The 14366-nt window shown below is 30.5% G+C and overlaps 1 long non-coding RNA gene across 1 annotated transcript; it reads left to right on the top strand.

Moving 5' to 3' along the window:
* Positions 1-10169: 10169 nt before the first annotated feature.
* LOC117925082 lies at positions 10170-13860 on the top strand. The gene is made up of 2 exons (XR_004652938.1): positions 10170-10272; positions 13518-13860. It is a non-coding gene; the product is annotated as an uncharacterized LOC117925082 (long non-coding RNA).
* The last annotated feature ends 506 nt before the right edge of the window (positions 13861-14366 follow it).

Below are 14366 nucleotides of genomic sequence, written 5' to 3' on the forward strand. Positions count from 1 at the left end.
CAAGATAAAGATAAAAAACAAACAAAGAAATTAACAGAATCAAAATTAGTTTTCTAGCATACACATACAGTAGACATATACACGAAAACATACAAGATAAATATGAAGAACAATGCAAAATTTGAGAGAATAGGGAATACGGAGGAAACTTATCCAAGAACTAATTCCCAATAAACTTATCTTCACCATGGAAACCTAAAAATTTTACTCTTACGCTTAAAACAAGGTAGAGAAAAGGGTAGAAATTAAATGTTAAAACCACATTGTCCTTGAAAGTAAATAAAATTGTTTTGATAAGAAACTAAAGAAATGAGTAATAAAAACCATAATATAGAGCTCTAAAAAAAAAACAATGGAATCAAATGATTGAAAATTCATTCTCTACTACATACACGCAGTTAACAAATAACAATCAAACATAAAAGAGAAAAATGAAGAACAATGCAAAATGGAGGAGAATAGGGGATACAGAGAAAACTTACCTGACAAGTATTTCCAAACAAACTTCTCTTTTCCTCGGGAAACCTAAGAATGCTAACCTTACGCTTATAGAAGGTAGCGAAAGGAGTAGATAGCAAATGTAAAAACGAGAATAAGAAAATTAACTCTTAAGGCACAATACCGGTTAAAGGAAATCAAATTATGCAGATACGAAACTAAATAAATGAGGAATACACAATGCAAGATCAAGATAAAAATCAAACAAAGAAATAAACGGATTCATAAATTAAATTTCTAGTACACACATATAATAGACATATAACACGAAAACATAAAAGATAAATATGAAAAACAGTACAAAATTTGAGAGAATAGGGAATAGAGAGGAAACTTATTGAAGAATTAATTTTCAATAAACTTCTCTTGACCACGCGAAACCTGAAAATTCTACCCTTATGCTTAAAGCAAAGTAGAGAAAGGAGAAGAGATCAAATGTTAAAACCACAATGTCCTTGAAAGTAAATAAAATTATTCGGATACGAAACTAAAGAAATGACCATTAGAGAACACAACATCAAGCTTTTAAAAACAAACAAAGAAATTAAAGGATTGAAAATTAATTCTCTACTACATACATGCGGTCAACAAATAACACTCAAACATAAAAGAGAAGAATGAACAACAATGCCAAATTGAGGAGAATAGGGGATACGGAAGAATCTGACAGGATAAAAATGAAGAACAACGCAAAATTTGAGAGAATAAGGAATACTGAGGAAACTTATCCAATAACTATTCCCAATAAACTTCTCTTCACCTTGGGAAACCTGAAAATTCTACCCTTACGCTTAAAGCAAGGTAGAGAAAGGAGTAGATAATAAATGTTAAAACATCAATATCCTTGAGAGTAAATAAAATTAATTTGATACGAAACTAAAGAAATGAATAATAGAAATCATAACATAGAGCTCTAAAAAAAAACAATGAAATCAAAGGATTGAAAATTCATTCTCTATTACATACATGCAGTCAACAAATAACACTCAAATATAAAAGAAAATAATGAAAAACAATGCGAAATGGAGGAGAATAGGGGATACAGAGGAAACTTACCTAACAAGTATTTCCAAAAAAACTTCTCATTTCCTTGGGAAACCTGAAAATTCTACCTTTATGCTTATAGAATGTAGCGAAAGGAGTAGAGATCAAATGTAAAAACGAGATTAAGAAAATTAACTCTTAATGCACAATATCGTTGAAAGGAAATCAAATTATGTTGATATGAAACTAAAGAAATGAGGAACAGACAACACAACATAAAGATAAAAAATAAACAAAGACATTATCGGATTCAAAATTAATTTTCTAGTACACACATACAGTAGACATATAACATGAAAACATACAAGATAAATATGAAAAACGGTGCAAAATTTGAGAGAACAGGGAATACAGAGGAACCTTATCCAAGAACTAATTCCCAATAAACTTTCCTTCACCACGGGAAACCTGAAAATTCTACCTTTACGCTTAAAGTAAGGTATAGAAAGGATTAGAGATCAAATGTTAAAACCACAATGTCCTCGAAAGTAAATAAAATTATTTTGATAAGAAACTAAAGAAATGAGTAATAGAAAACATAACATAGAGCTATAAAAAAAAACAATGAAATCAAAGGATTGAAAATTCATTGTCTACTACATACACGATGTCAACAAATAACACTCAAACAAAAAAGAGAAGAATGAAGAACAATGCGAAATGAAGGAGAATAGGGGATACGAAGAAAACATACCTGATAAGTATTTCCAAACAAACTTCTCTTTTCCTCGGGAAACCTGAAAATTCTACCTTTATGCTTATAGAATGTAGCGAAAGGAGTCGAGATCAAATGTAAAAATGAGAATAAGAAAATTAACTCTTAAGACACAATATCGTTGAAAGAAAATCAAATTATGTAGGTACAAAACTAAAGAAATGAGGAATAGACAACGCAAGATCAAGATAAAAAACAAACAAAGAAATTAACGGATTCAAAATTAATTTTCTAGTACGCACATACTTGTCAGGTAACCGTGAAAGTAGAATTTTCAGGTTTTCGGAGGAAAAGAGTAGTTTGTTTGGAAATACTTGTCGAGTAAATTTTCTTCGTATCTCCTATTCTCCACCATTTTGCATTGTTCTTTATTCTTCTCTTTTATGTTTTGAGTGTTATTTGTTCACTGCGTGTATCTAGTAGATAATGAATTTTCAATCTTTTGATTTCATTGTTTTTTTTAGAGCTCTATGTTGTGTTTTCTATTTCTCATTTATTTAGTTTCTTATCAAAACAATTTTATTTACTTTCAAGTACATTGTGGTTTTAAAATTTGATCTCTACTCCTTTCTCTACTTTGCTTTAGGCGTAAGGGTAGAATTTTCAGGTTTCCCCTAGTCAAGAGAAGTTTATTGGGAACTAGTTCTTCGATAAGTTTTCTCTATATTCCCTATTCTCTCAAATTTTGCGTTGTTCTTCTTATTTATCTTTTATGTTTTCGTGTTATATGTCTACTATATGTGTGTTCTAGAAAATTAATATTGAATCCGTTAATTTCTTTGTTTGTTTTTTATCTTGATGTTGCATTGTCTATTCCTCATTCCGTTAGTTTCGTATTAGCAGAATTTGATTTCCTTTCAACCTTATTGAGCCTTAAGAGTTAATTTTCTTATTCTCATTCTTACATTTGATCTCTACACCTTTCGCTACCTTCTATAAGCGTAAGGGTAGAATTTTCAAGTTTCTCAAGGTAAAGAGAAGTTTATGGGGAAATACTTGTTAGGTAAGTTTCCTCCGTATCCCCTATTCTCCTCCATTTTGCATTGTTCTTCATTATTCTCTTTTATGTTTGAGTGTTATTTGTTGACCGCTTGTGTGTAGTAGAGAATTAATTTTCAATCCTTTGATTTGTTTGTTTTTTTTTTAAAAGCTTGATGTTGTGTTTTCTATTCCTCATTTCTTTAGTTTCGTATCAGAATAATTTGATTTACTCTCAAGGACATTGTGGTTTTAACATTTGATATCTACTCCTTTCTCTAACTTGCTTTAAGCATAAGGGTAGAATTTTCAGGTTTCCCGTGGTCAAAAAGAAGTTTATTGGGAATTATTTCTTTAACCTTTTTTTGTTTTTTTAACGGGTTCAAAAGTAATTTTCTCGTACACTCATACAGTAGATAGTGCAAAATTTGAGAGAATAGGGAATACGAAGGAAACTTATCCAAGACCTAATTCCCAATAAACTTCTCTTTACCACGAGAAACCTGAAAATTCTACCCTTATGCTTAAAGCAAGGTAGAGAAAGGAGTAGAAATTAAATGTTAAAACCACAATGTCCTTGAGAGTAAATTAAATTATTTGGATACGAAACTAAAGAACTGAGGAATAGAAAACACAACATCAAGCTTTATAAAAAAAAAAAATAAAGAAATCAAAGGATTGAAAATTAATTCTCTAATACACACAAGCGATTAACAAATAACACTCAAACATAAAAGAGAATAATGAAGAACAATGCAAAATGGAGGAGAATAGGGGATACGGAGGAAACTTACCTGACAAGTATTTCCCCATAAACTTCTCTTTATCTCGAGAAACTTGAAAATTCTACGTTTACGCTTATAGAAGGTAGCGAAAGGTGTAGCGATCAAACGTAAAAACGAGAATAAGAAAATTAACTCTTAAGGCTCAATAAGGTTGAAAGGAAATCAAATTCTGCTGATACGAAACTAACGAAATGAAAATAGACAATGCAACATCAAGATAAAAAACAAACAAAGAAATTAACGGATTCAATATTAATTTTCTAGAACACACATATAGTAGACATATAACACGAAAACATAAAAGATAAATAAGAAGAACAACGCAAAATTTGAGAGAATAGGGAATATAGAGAAAACTTATCGAAGAACTAATTCCCAATAAACTTCTCTTGACTAGGGGAAACCTGAAAATTCTACCCTTACGCCTAAAGCAAAGTAGAGAAAGGAGTAGAGATCAAATTTTAAAACCACAATGTACTTGAAAGTAAATAAAATTTTTTTGATAAGAAACTAAATAAATGAGAAATAGAAAACACAACATAGAGCTCTAAAAAAAACAATGAAATCAAAGGATTGAAAATTCATTATCTACTAGATACACGCAGTGAACAAATAACACTCAAAACATAAAAGAGAAGAATAAAGAACAATGCAAAATGGTGGAGAATAGGAGATACGAAGAAAACTTACTCGACAAGTATTTCCAAACAAACTACTCTTTTCCTCCGGAAACTTGAAAATTCTACTTTCACGGTTACTTGACAAGTATGTGTATACTAGAAAATTAATTTTGAATCCGTTAATTTTTTTGTTTGTTTTTTATCTTGATCTTGCGTTGTCTATTCCTCATTTCTTTAGTTTTGTACCTGCATAATTTGATTTTCTTTCAACGATATTGTGTCTTAAGAGTTAATTTTCTAATTCTCATTTTTACATTTGATCTCTACTCCTTTTGCTACATTCTATAAGCGTAAGGGTAGAATTTTCAGGTTTCCCGAGGAAAAGAGAAGTTTGTTTGAAAATACTTGTCAGGTAAGTTTTCTCTGTATCCCCTATTCTCCTCCATTTCGCATTGTTCTTTATTCTTCTCTTTTATGTTTGAGTGTTATTTGTTCACTGCGTGTATCTAGTAGATAATGAATTTTCAATCCTTTGATTTCATTGTTTTTTTTAGAGCTCTATGTTGTGTTTTCTATTTCTCATTTATTTCGTTTCTTATCAAAAAAATTTTATTTACTTTCAAGTACATTGTGGTTTTAAAATTTGATCTCTACTCCTTTCTCTACTTTGCTTTAGGCGTAAGGGTAGAATTTTCAGGTTTCCCTTAGTCAAGAGAAGTTTATTGGGAATTAGTTCTTGCATAAGTTTTCTCTATATTCCCTATTCTCTCAAATTTTGCGTTCTTCTTCTTATTTATCTTTAATGTTTTCGTGTTATATGTCTACTTTATGTGTGTTCTATAAAATTAATATTGAATCCGTTAATTTCTTTGTTTGTTTTTTATCTTGATGTTGCATTGTCTATTCCTCATTTCGTTATTTTCGTATCAGCATAATTTGATTTCCTTTCAACCTTATTGAGCCTTAAGAGTTAATTTTCTTATTCTCGTTTTTACATTTGATCTCTACACCTTTTGCTACCTTCTATAAGCGTAAGGGTAGAATTTTCAAGTTTCTCGAGGTAAAGAGAAGTTTATGGGGAAATACTTGTGAGGTAAGTTTCCTCCGTATCCCCTATTCTCCTCCATTTTGCATTGTTCTTCATTATTCTCTTTTATGTTTGACTGTTATTTGTTGACCGCTTGTGTGTAGTAGAGAATTAATTTTCAATCCTTTGATTTGTTTGTTTTTTTTTTTAAAAGCTTGATGTTGTGTTTTCTATTCCTCATTTCTATAGTTTCGTATTAGAATAATTTTATTTACTCTCAAGGACATTGTGGTTTTAACATTTGATATCTACTCCTTTCTCTAACTTGCTTTAAGTATAAGGGTAGAATTTTCAGGTTTCCCGTGGTAAAAAAGAAGTTTATTGGGAATTAGTTCTTTAACCTTTCTTTGTTTTTTTAACGAGTTCAAAAGTAATTTTCTAGTACACTCATACAGTAGACAGTGCAAAATTTGAGAGAATAGGGAATACGAAGGAAACTTATCCAAGACCTAATTCCCAATAAACTTCTCTTTACCACGAGAAACCTGAAAATTCTACCCTTATGCTTAAAGCAAGGTAGAGAAAGGAGTAGAGATCAAATGTTAAAACCACAATGTCCTTGAGAGTAAAGAAAATTATTCTGATACGAAACTAAAGAAATGAGGAATAGAAAACACAACATCAAGCTTTAAAAAAAAAATAAATAAATAAATCAAAGGATTGAAAATTAATTCTCTACTACACACAAGCGGTTAACAAATAACACTCAAACATAAAAGAGAATAATGAAGAACAATGCAAAATGGAGGAGAATAGGGGATACAGAGGAAACTTACCTGACAAGTATTTCCCCATAAACTTCTCTTTACCTCGAGAAACTTGAAAATTCTACCCTTACGCTTATAGAAGGTAGCGAAAGGTGTAGAGATCAAATGTAAAAACGAGAATAAGAAAATTAACTCTTAAGGCTCAATAAGGTTGAAAGGAAGTCAAATTATGCTGATACGAAACTAACTAAATGAGGAATAGACAATGCAACATCAAGATAAAAAACAAACAAAGAAATTAACGGATTCATTATTAATTTTCTAGAACACACATATAGTAGACATATAACACGAAAACATAAAAGATATATAAGAAGAACAACGCAAAATTTGATAGAATAGGGAATATAGAGAAAACTTATCGAAGAACTAATTCTCAATAAACTTCTCTTGACTAGGGGAAACCTGAAAATTCTACCCTTACGCCTAAAGCAAAGTAGACAAAGGAGTAGAGATCAAATTTTAAAACCACAATGTACTTGAAAGTAAATAAAATTTTTTTGATAAGAAACTAAATAAATGAGAAATAGAAAACACAACATAGAGCTCTAAAAAAAACAATGAAATCAAAGGATTGAAAATTCATTATCTATTAGATACACACAGTAAACAAATAACACTCAAAACATAAAAGAGAAGAATAAAGAACAATGCAAAATGGTGGAGAATAGGAGATACGAAGAAAACTTACTCGACAAGTATTTCCAAACAAACTACTCTTTTCCTCCGGAAACCTGAAAATTCTACTTTCACGGTTACCTGACAAGTATGTGTGTACTAGAAAATTAATTTTGAATCCGTTAATTTCTTTGTTCGTTTTTTATCATGATCTTGCGTTGTCTATTCCTCATTTCTTTAGTTTTGTACCTGCATAATTTGATTTTCTTTCAACGATATTGTGTCTTAAGAGTTAATTTTCTTATTCTCATTTTTACATTTGATCTCTACTCCTTTTGCTACATTCTATAAGCTTAAGGGTAGAATTTTCAGGTTTCCCGAGGAAAAGAGAAGTTTGTTTGAAAATACTTGTCATGTAAGTTTTCTCCGTATCCCCTATTCTCCTCCATTTCGCATTGTTCTTAATTCTTCTCTTTTATGTTTGAGTGTTATTTGTTCACTGCGTGTCTCTTGTAGAGAATTAATTTTCAATCCATTGATTTCATTGTTTTTTTTTTTCTAGCTCTATCTTGTGTTTTCTATTACTCATTTATTTAGTTTCGTATCAAAATAATTTTAGTTACTTTCAAGTACATTGTGGTTTTAAAATTTGATCTCTACTCCTTTGTCTACTTTGCTTTAGGCGTAAGGGTAGAATTTTCAGGTTTCCCCTAGTCAAGAGAAGTTTATTGAGAATTAGTTCTTCGATAAGTTTTCTCTATATTCCCTATTCTATCAAATTTTGCGTTGTTCTTCTTATATATCTTTTATGTTTTCGTGTTATATGTCTACTATATGTGTGTTCTAGAAAATTAATATGAATCCGTTAATTTCTTTGTTTGTTTTTTATCTTGATGTTGCATTGTCTATTCCTCATTTAGTTAGTTTCGTATCAGCATAATTTGACTTCCTTTCAACCTTATTGAGCCTTAAGAGTTAATTTTCTTATTCTCGTTTTTACATTTGATCTCTACACCTTTCGCTACCTTCTATAAGCGTAAGGGTAGAATTTTCAAGTTTCTCGAGGTAAAGAGAAGTTTATGGGGAAATACTTGTGAGGTAAGTTTCCTCCGTATCCCCTATTCTCCTCCATTTTGCATTGTTCTTCATTATTCTCTTTTATGTTTGAGTGTTATTTGTTAACCGCTTGTGTGTAGTAGAGAATTAATTTTCAATCCTTTGATTTCTTTATTATTTTTTTTAAAGCTTGATGTTGTGTTTTCTATTCCTCATTTCTTTAGTTTCATATCCAAATAATTTGATTTACTCTCAAGGACATTGTGGTTTTAACATTTGATCTCTACTCCTTTCTCTACGTTGCTTTAAGCATAAGGGCAGAATTTTCAGGTTTCTCGTGGTAAAGAGAAGTTTATTGGGAATTAGGTCTTGGATAAGTTTCCTTCGTATTCCCTATTCTCTCAAATTTTGCACTGTCTACTGTATGAGTGTACGAGAAAATTACTTTTGAACCCGTTAAAAAAAAAAGAAAGGTTAAAGAACTAATTCCCAATAAACTTCTTTTTTACCACGGGAAACCTGAAAATTCTACCCTTATGCTTAAAGCAAGTTAGAGAAAGAAGTAGATATCAAATGTTAAAACCATAATGTCCTTGAGAGTAAATAAAATTATTCTGATACGAAACTAGAGAAATGAGGAATAGAAAACACAACATCAAGCTTTAAAAAAAAAACAAACAAATCAAAGGATTGAAAATTAATTCTCTACTACACACAAGCGGTCAACAAATAACACTCAAACATAAAAGAGAACAATGAAGAACAATGCAAAATGGAGGAGAATAGGGGATACAGAGGAAACTTACCTAACAAGTATTTCCCCATAAACTTCTCTTTACCTTGAGAAACTTGAAAATTCTACCCTTAGGCTTATAAAAGGTAGCGAAAGCTGTAGAGATCAAATGTAAAAACGAGAATAAGAAAATTAACTCTTAAGGCTCAATAAGGTTGAATGGAAATCAAATTCTGCTAATACGAAACTAACGAAATGAGGAATAGACAATGCAACATCAAGATAAAAAACAAACAAAGAAATTAACGGATTCAATATTAATTTTCTAGAACACACATATAGTAGATATATAACACGGAAACATAAAAGATAAATAAGAAGAACAACGCAAAATTTGAGAGAATAGTGAATATGGAGGAAACTTATCGAACAACTAATTCCCTATAAACTTCTCTTGACCAGGGGAAACCTGAAAATTCTACCCTTACGCTTAAAGCGAGGTAGAGAAAGGAGTAGATATCAAATTTTAAAGCCACAATGTACTTGAAAGTAACTAAAATTATTTTGATATGAAACTAAATAAATGGGTAATAGAAAACACAACATAGAGCTATAAAAAAAAAACAATGAAATCAAAGGATTGAAAATTAATTCTCTACAAGAGACACGCAGTGAACAAATAACACTCAAACATAAAAGAGAAGAATTAAGAACAATGCGAAATGGAGGAGAATAGGGGATACGGAGAAAACTTACCTGACAAGTATTTTCAAACAAACTTTTCTTTTCCTCGGGAAACCTGAAAATTCTACCCTTACGCTTATAGAATGTAGCAAAAGGAGTAGAGATCAAATGTAAAAATGTGAATAAGAAAATTAACTCTTAAGACGCAATTTCGTTGAAAGAAAATCAAATTATGCAGGTACAAAACTAAAGAAATGAGGAATGGACAACGCAAGATCAAGATAAAAAACAAACAAAGAAATTAACGGATTCAAAATTAATTTTCTAGTACACACATACTTGTCAGGTAAGCGTGAAAGTAGAATTTTTAGGTTTCCGGAAGAAAAGAGTAGTTTGTTTGGAAATACTTGTCGAGTAAGTTTTCTTCGTATCTCCTATTCTCCACCATTTTGCATTGTTCTTTATTCTTCTCTTTTATGTTTGAGTATTATTTGTTGATCGCATGTGTGTAGTAGATAATGAATTTTCAATCCTTTGATTTCATTGTTTTTTTTAGAGTTTTATGTTGTGTTTTCTATTTCTCATTTCTTTAGTTTCTTATCAAAAATTTTTTATTTACTTTCAAGTACATTGTGGTTTTAAAATTTGATCTCTACCTTGCTGTAGGCGTAATGGTAGAATTTTCAGGTTTCTCCTAGTCAAGAGAAGTTTTCTCCATATTCCCTATTCTCTCAAATTTTGCGTTGTTCTTCTTATTTATTTTTTATGTTTTCGTGTTATATGTCTACTATATGTGTGTTCTAGAAAATTAATATTGAATCCATTAATTTCTTTGTTTGTTTTTTATCTTGATGTTGCATTGTCTATTCCTCATTTCTTTAGTTTCGTATCAGCAGATTTTGATTTCCTTTCAACCATATTGAGCCTTAAGAGTTAACTTCCTTATTCTCGTTTTTACATTTGATCTCTACACCTTTTGCTACCTTCTATAAGCGTAAGGGTAGAATTTTCAAGTTTCTCGAGGTAAAGAGAAGTTTATGGGGAAATACTTGTCAGGTAAGTTTCCTCTGTATCCCTTATTCTCCTCCGCTTTGCATTGTTCTTCATTACTCTCTTTTATGTTTGAGTGTTATTTGTTGACTGCTTGTGTGTAGTAGAAAATTAATTTTCAATCCGTTGATTTGTTTGTTTTTCTTTAAAAGCTTGATGTTGTGTTTTCTATTCCTTATTTCTTTAGTTTCGTATCAGAATAATTTGATTTACTCTCAAGGACATTGTGGTTTTAACATTTGATATCTACTCCTTTCTCTACCTTGCTTTAAGCGTAAAGGTAGAATTTTCAGGTTTCCCGTGGTAAAGAGAAGTTTATTGGGAATTAGTTCTTTAACCTTTCGTTGTTTTTTTAATGGGTTCAAAAGTAATTTTCTCGTACACTCATACAGTAGACAATGCAAAATTTGAGAGAATAGGGAATACGGAGGAAACTTATCCAAGAACTAATTCCCAATAAACTTCTCTTTAGCACGGGAAACCTGAAAATTCTATCCTTATGCTTAAAGCAAGGTAGAGAAAAGAGTAGAGATCAAATGTTAAAACCACAATGTCCTTGAGAGTAAATAAAATTATTCGGATACGAAACTAAAGATTTGAGCAATAGAAAACACAACATCAAGCTTTTAAAAACAAACAAAGAAATCAAAGGATTGAAAATTAATTCTCTACTACATAAATGCGGTCAACAAATAACACTTAAACATAAAATAGAAGAATAAAGAACAATGCGAAATGGAAGAGAATATGGGATACGGAGGAAAGTTACCTGACAAGTATTTCCAAATAAGCTTCTCTTTTCCTCGGGAAACCTGATAATTCTACCCTTACGCTTATAGAAGGTAGCGAAATGAGTGGAAATCAAATGTAGAAACAAGACTAAGAAATATAAAAATTAAGGCACAATATCGTTGAAAGGAAATCAAATTATGTATATACGAAACAAAAAAAATGAGGAATAGACAACGCAACATCAAGATAAAAAAACAAGGAAAGAAATTAATGGATTGAAAATTAATATTCTATTACACACATACAGTAGGCATATAACACAAAAACATAAGAGATTAATATGAAGAATAGTGCAAAATTTGAGAGAATAGGGAATATGGAAGAAACTTATCGAATAACTAATTCCCAATAAACTTGTCTTGACCACGAGAAGCCTGACAATTCTACCCTTTTGCTTAAAGCAAGGTAGAGAAAGGAGAAGAGATCAAATGTTAAAACCACAATGTCCTTGAGAGTAAATAAAATTATTCGGATACGAAACTAAAGATATGAGCAATAGAAAGCACAACATCAAGCTTTTAAAAACAAACAAAGAAATCAAAGGATTGAAAATTAATTCTCCACTACATACATGCGGTCAACAAATAACACTCAAACATAAAAGAGAAGAACAAAGAACAATGCGAAATGGAAGAGAATAAGGGATACGGAGGAAACTTACCTGACAAGTATTTCCAAATAAGCTTCTCTTTTCCTCGGGAAACTTGAAAATTCTGCCCTTACGCTTATAGAAGGTAGGGAAAGGAGTAGAAATCAAATGTAAAAACGAGACTAAGAAATATAAAACTTAAGGCACAATATCGTTGAAAGGAAATCAAATTATGCATATACGAAACTAAGGAAATGAGGAATAGACAACGCAACATCAAGATAAAAAAACAAGCAATGAAATTAACGGATTGAAAATTAATTTTCTAATACACACATACAGTAGGCATATAACATGAAAACATAAAATATAAATATGAAGAACCGTGCAAAATTTGAGGTAATAGGGAATATAGAGGAAACTTATCGAATAACTAATTCCCAATAAACTTCTCTTGACCACGGGAAACCTGAAAATTCTACCCTTACTCTTAAAGCAAGGTAGAGAAAGAGTAAAAATCAAATTGTAAAACCACAATGTACTTTAAAGAAAATAAAATTATTTTGATAAGAAAGTAAAGAAATGAGTAATAGAAAACACAACATAGAGCTATAAAAAAAACAATGAAATCAAAGAATTGAAAATTCATTGTCTACTACATACACGAAGTCAACAAATAACACTCAAACAAAAAAGAAAAGAATGAAGAACAATGCGAAATGGAGGAGAATAGGGGATACGAAGAAAACTTACCTGACAAGTATTTCCAAACAAACTTCTCTTTTCCTCGGGAAATTTGAAAATTCTACCATTACGCTTATAGAATGTAGCGAAAGGAGTAGAGATCAAATGTAAAAACGAGACTAAGAAAATCAACTCTTAAGGCACAATATCGTTGAAAGAAAATCAAATTATGCAGATACGAAACAAAAGAAATGAGGAATAGACAACGCAAGATCAAGATAAAAAACAAACAAAGAAATTAACGGATTCAACTATATTGCGCCTTAAGAATTAATTTTCTTTGGTTGTTTTTTATCTTGATCTTGCGTTGTGTATTTCTCATTTCTTTAGTTTCGTATTTGCATGATTTGATTTCCTTTCAACTATATTGCGCCTTAAGAATTAATTTTCTTATTCTCGTTTTTACTTTTGATCTCTACTCTTTTCGCTACAATATATAAGCGTAATGGTAGAATTTTTTAGGTTTCCTAAGGAAAAGAGTAGTTTGTTTGGAAATATTTGTCAAGTAAGTTTTCTCCGTATTCCCTATTCTCCACCATTTCACATTGTTCTTCATTCTTCTCTTTTATATTTGAGTGTTATTTGTTCACTGCGTGTATCTTGTAGATAATGAATTTTCTATGTTGTGTTTTCTATTTCTCATTTCTTTAGTTTCTTATCAAAATAATTTTATTTACTTTCAAGTAAATTGTGGTTTTAAAATTTGATCTCTACTCCTTTCTCTACCTTGCTTTAAGCGTAAGGGTAGAATTTTTAGGTTTCCCCTGGTCAAGAGAAGTTTATTGGGAATTAGTTCTTCGATAAGTTTTCTCCATATTCCCTATTCTCTCAAATTTTGCGTTGTTATTCTTATTTATCTTTTATGTTTTCGTGTTATATGTCTACTATATGTGTGTTCTAGAAAATTAATATTGAATCCAATAATTTCTTTGTTTCTTTTTTATCTTGATGTTGCGTTGTCTATTCCTCATTTGTTTAGTTTCGTATCAGCAAAATTTCAACCATATTAAGCCTTAAGAGTTAATTTTCTAATTCTCGTTTTTACATTTGATCTCTAGTTTTTACATTTGATATCTACTCTTTTCTCTATCTTGCTTTAAGCGTAAGGGTAGAATTTTAAGGTTTCCCGTGGTGAATAGAAGTTTATTAGGAATTGGTTCTTGGATAAGTTTCCTCCGTATTCTCTATTCTCTCAAATTTTGCACTGTTTTTCATTTTTATCTTTTATGTTTTCGTGTTATACATCTACTGTATGTGTGTACTAGAAAATTATTTTTGAATCCGTTAATTTCTTTGTTTGTTTTTTATCTTGATGTTGCGTTGTCAATTCCTCATTTTTTTAGTTTCGTATCAGCATAATTTAATTTCATTTCAAAGATATTGTGTCTTGAGAGTTAATTTTCTTATTCTCCTTTTTACATTTGATCTCTACTCCTTTCGCTACTTTCTATAAGCGTAAGGGTAGAATTTTCAAGTGATCCGAGGAAAAGAGAAACTCATTTGGAAATACTTGTCAGGTAAGTTTCCTTCGTATCCTCTATTCTCTTCCATTTCGCATTGTTCTTTATTTTTCTCTTTTATGTTTGAGTGTTATTTGCTGACCGCT

This window comes from Vitis riparia, chromosome 11 (genome assembly GCF_004353265.1).
Source record: "Vitis riparia cultivar Riparia Gloire de Montpellier isolate 1030 chromosome 11, EGFV_Vit.rip_1.0, whole genome shotgun sequence".
Classification (NCBI taxonomy): domain Eukaryota; kingdom Viridiplantae; phylum Streptophyta; class Magnoliopsida; order Vitales; family Vitaceae; genus Vitis; species Vitis riparia.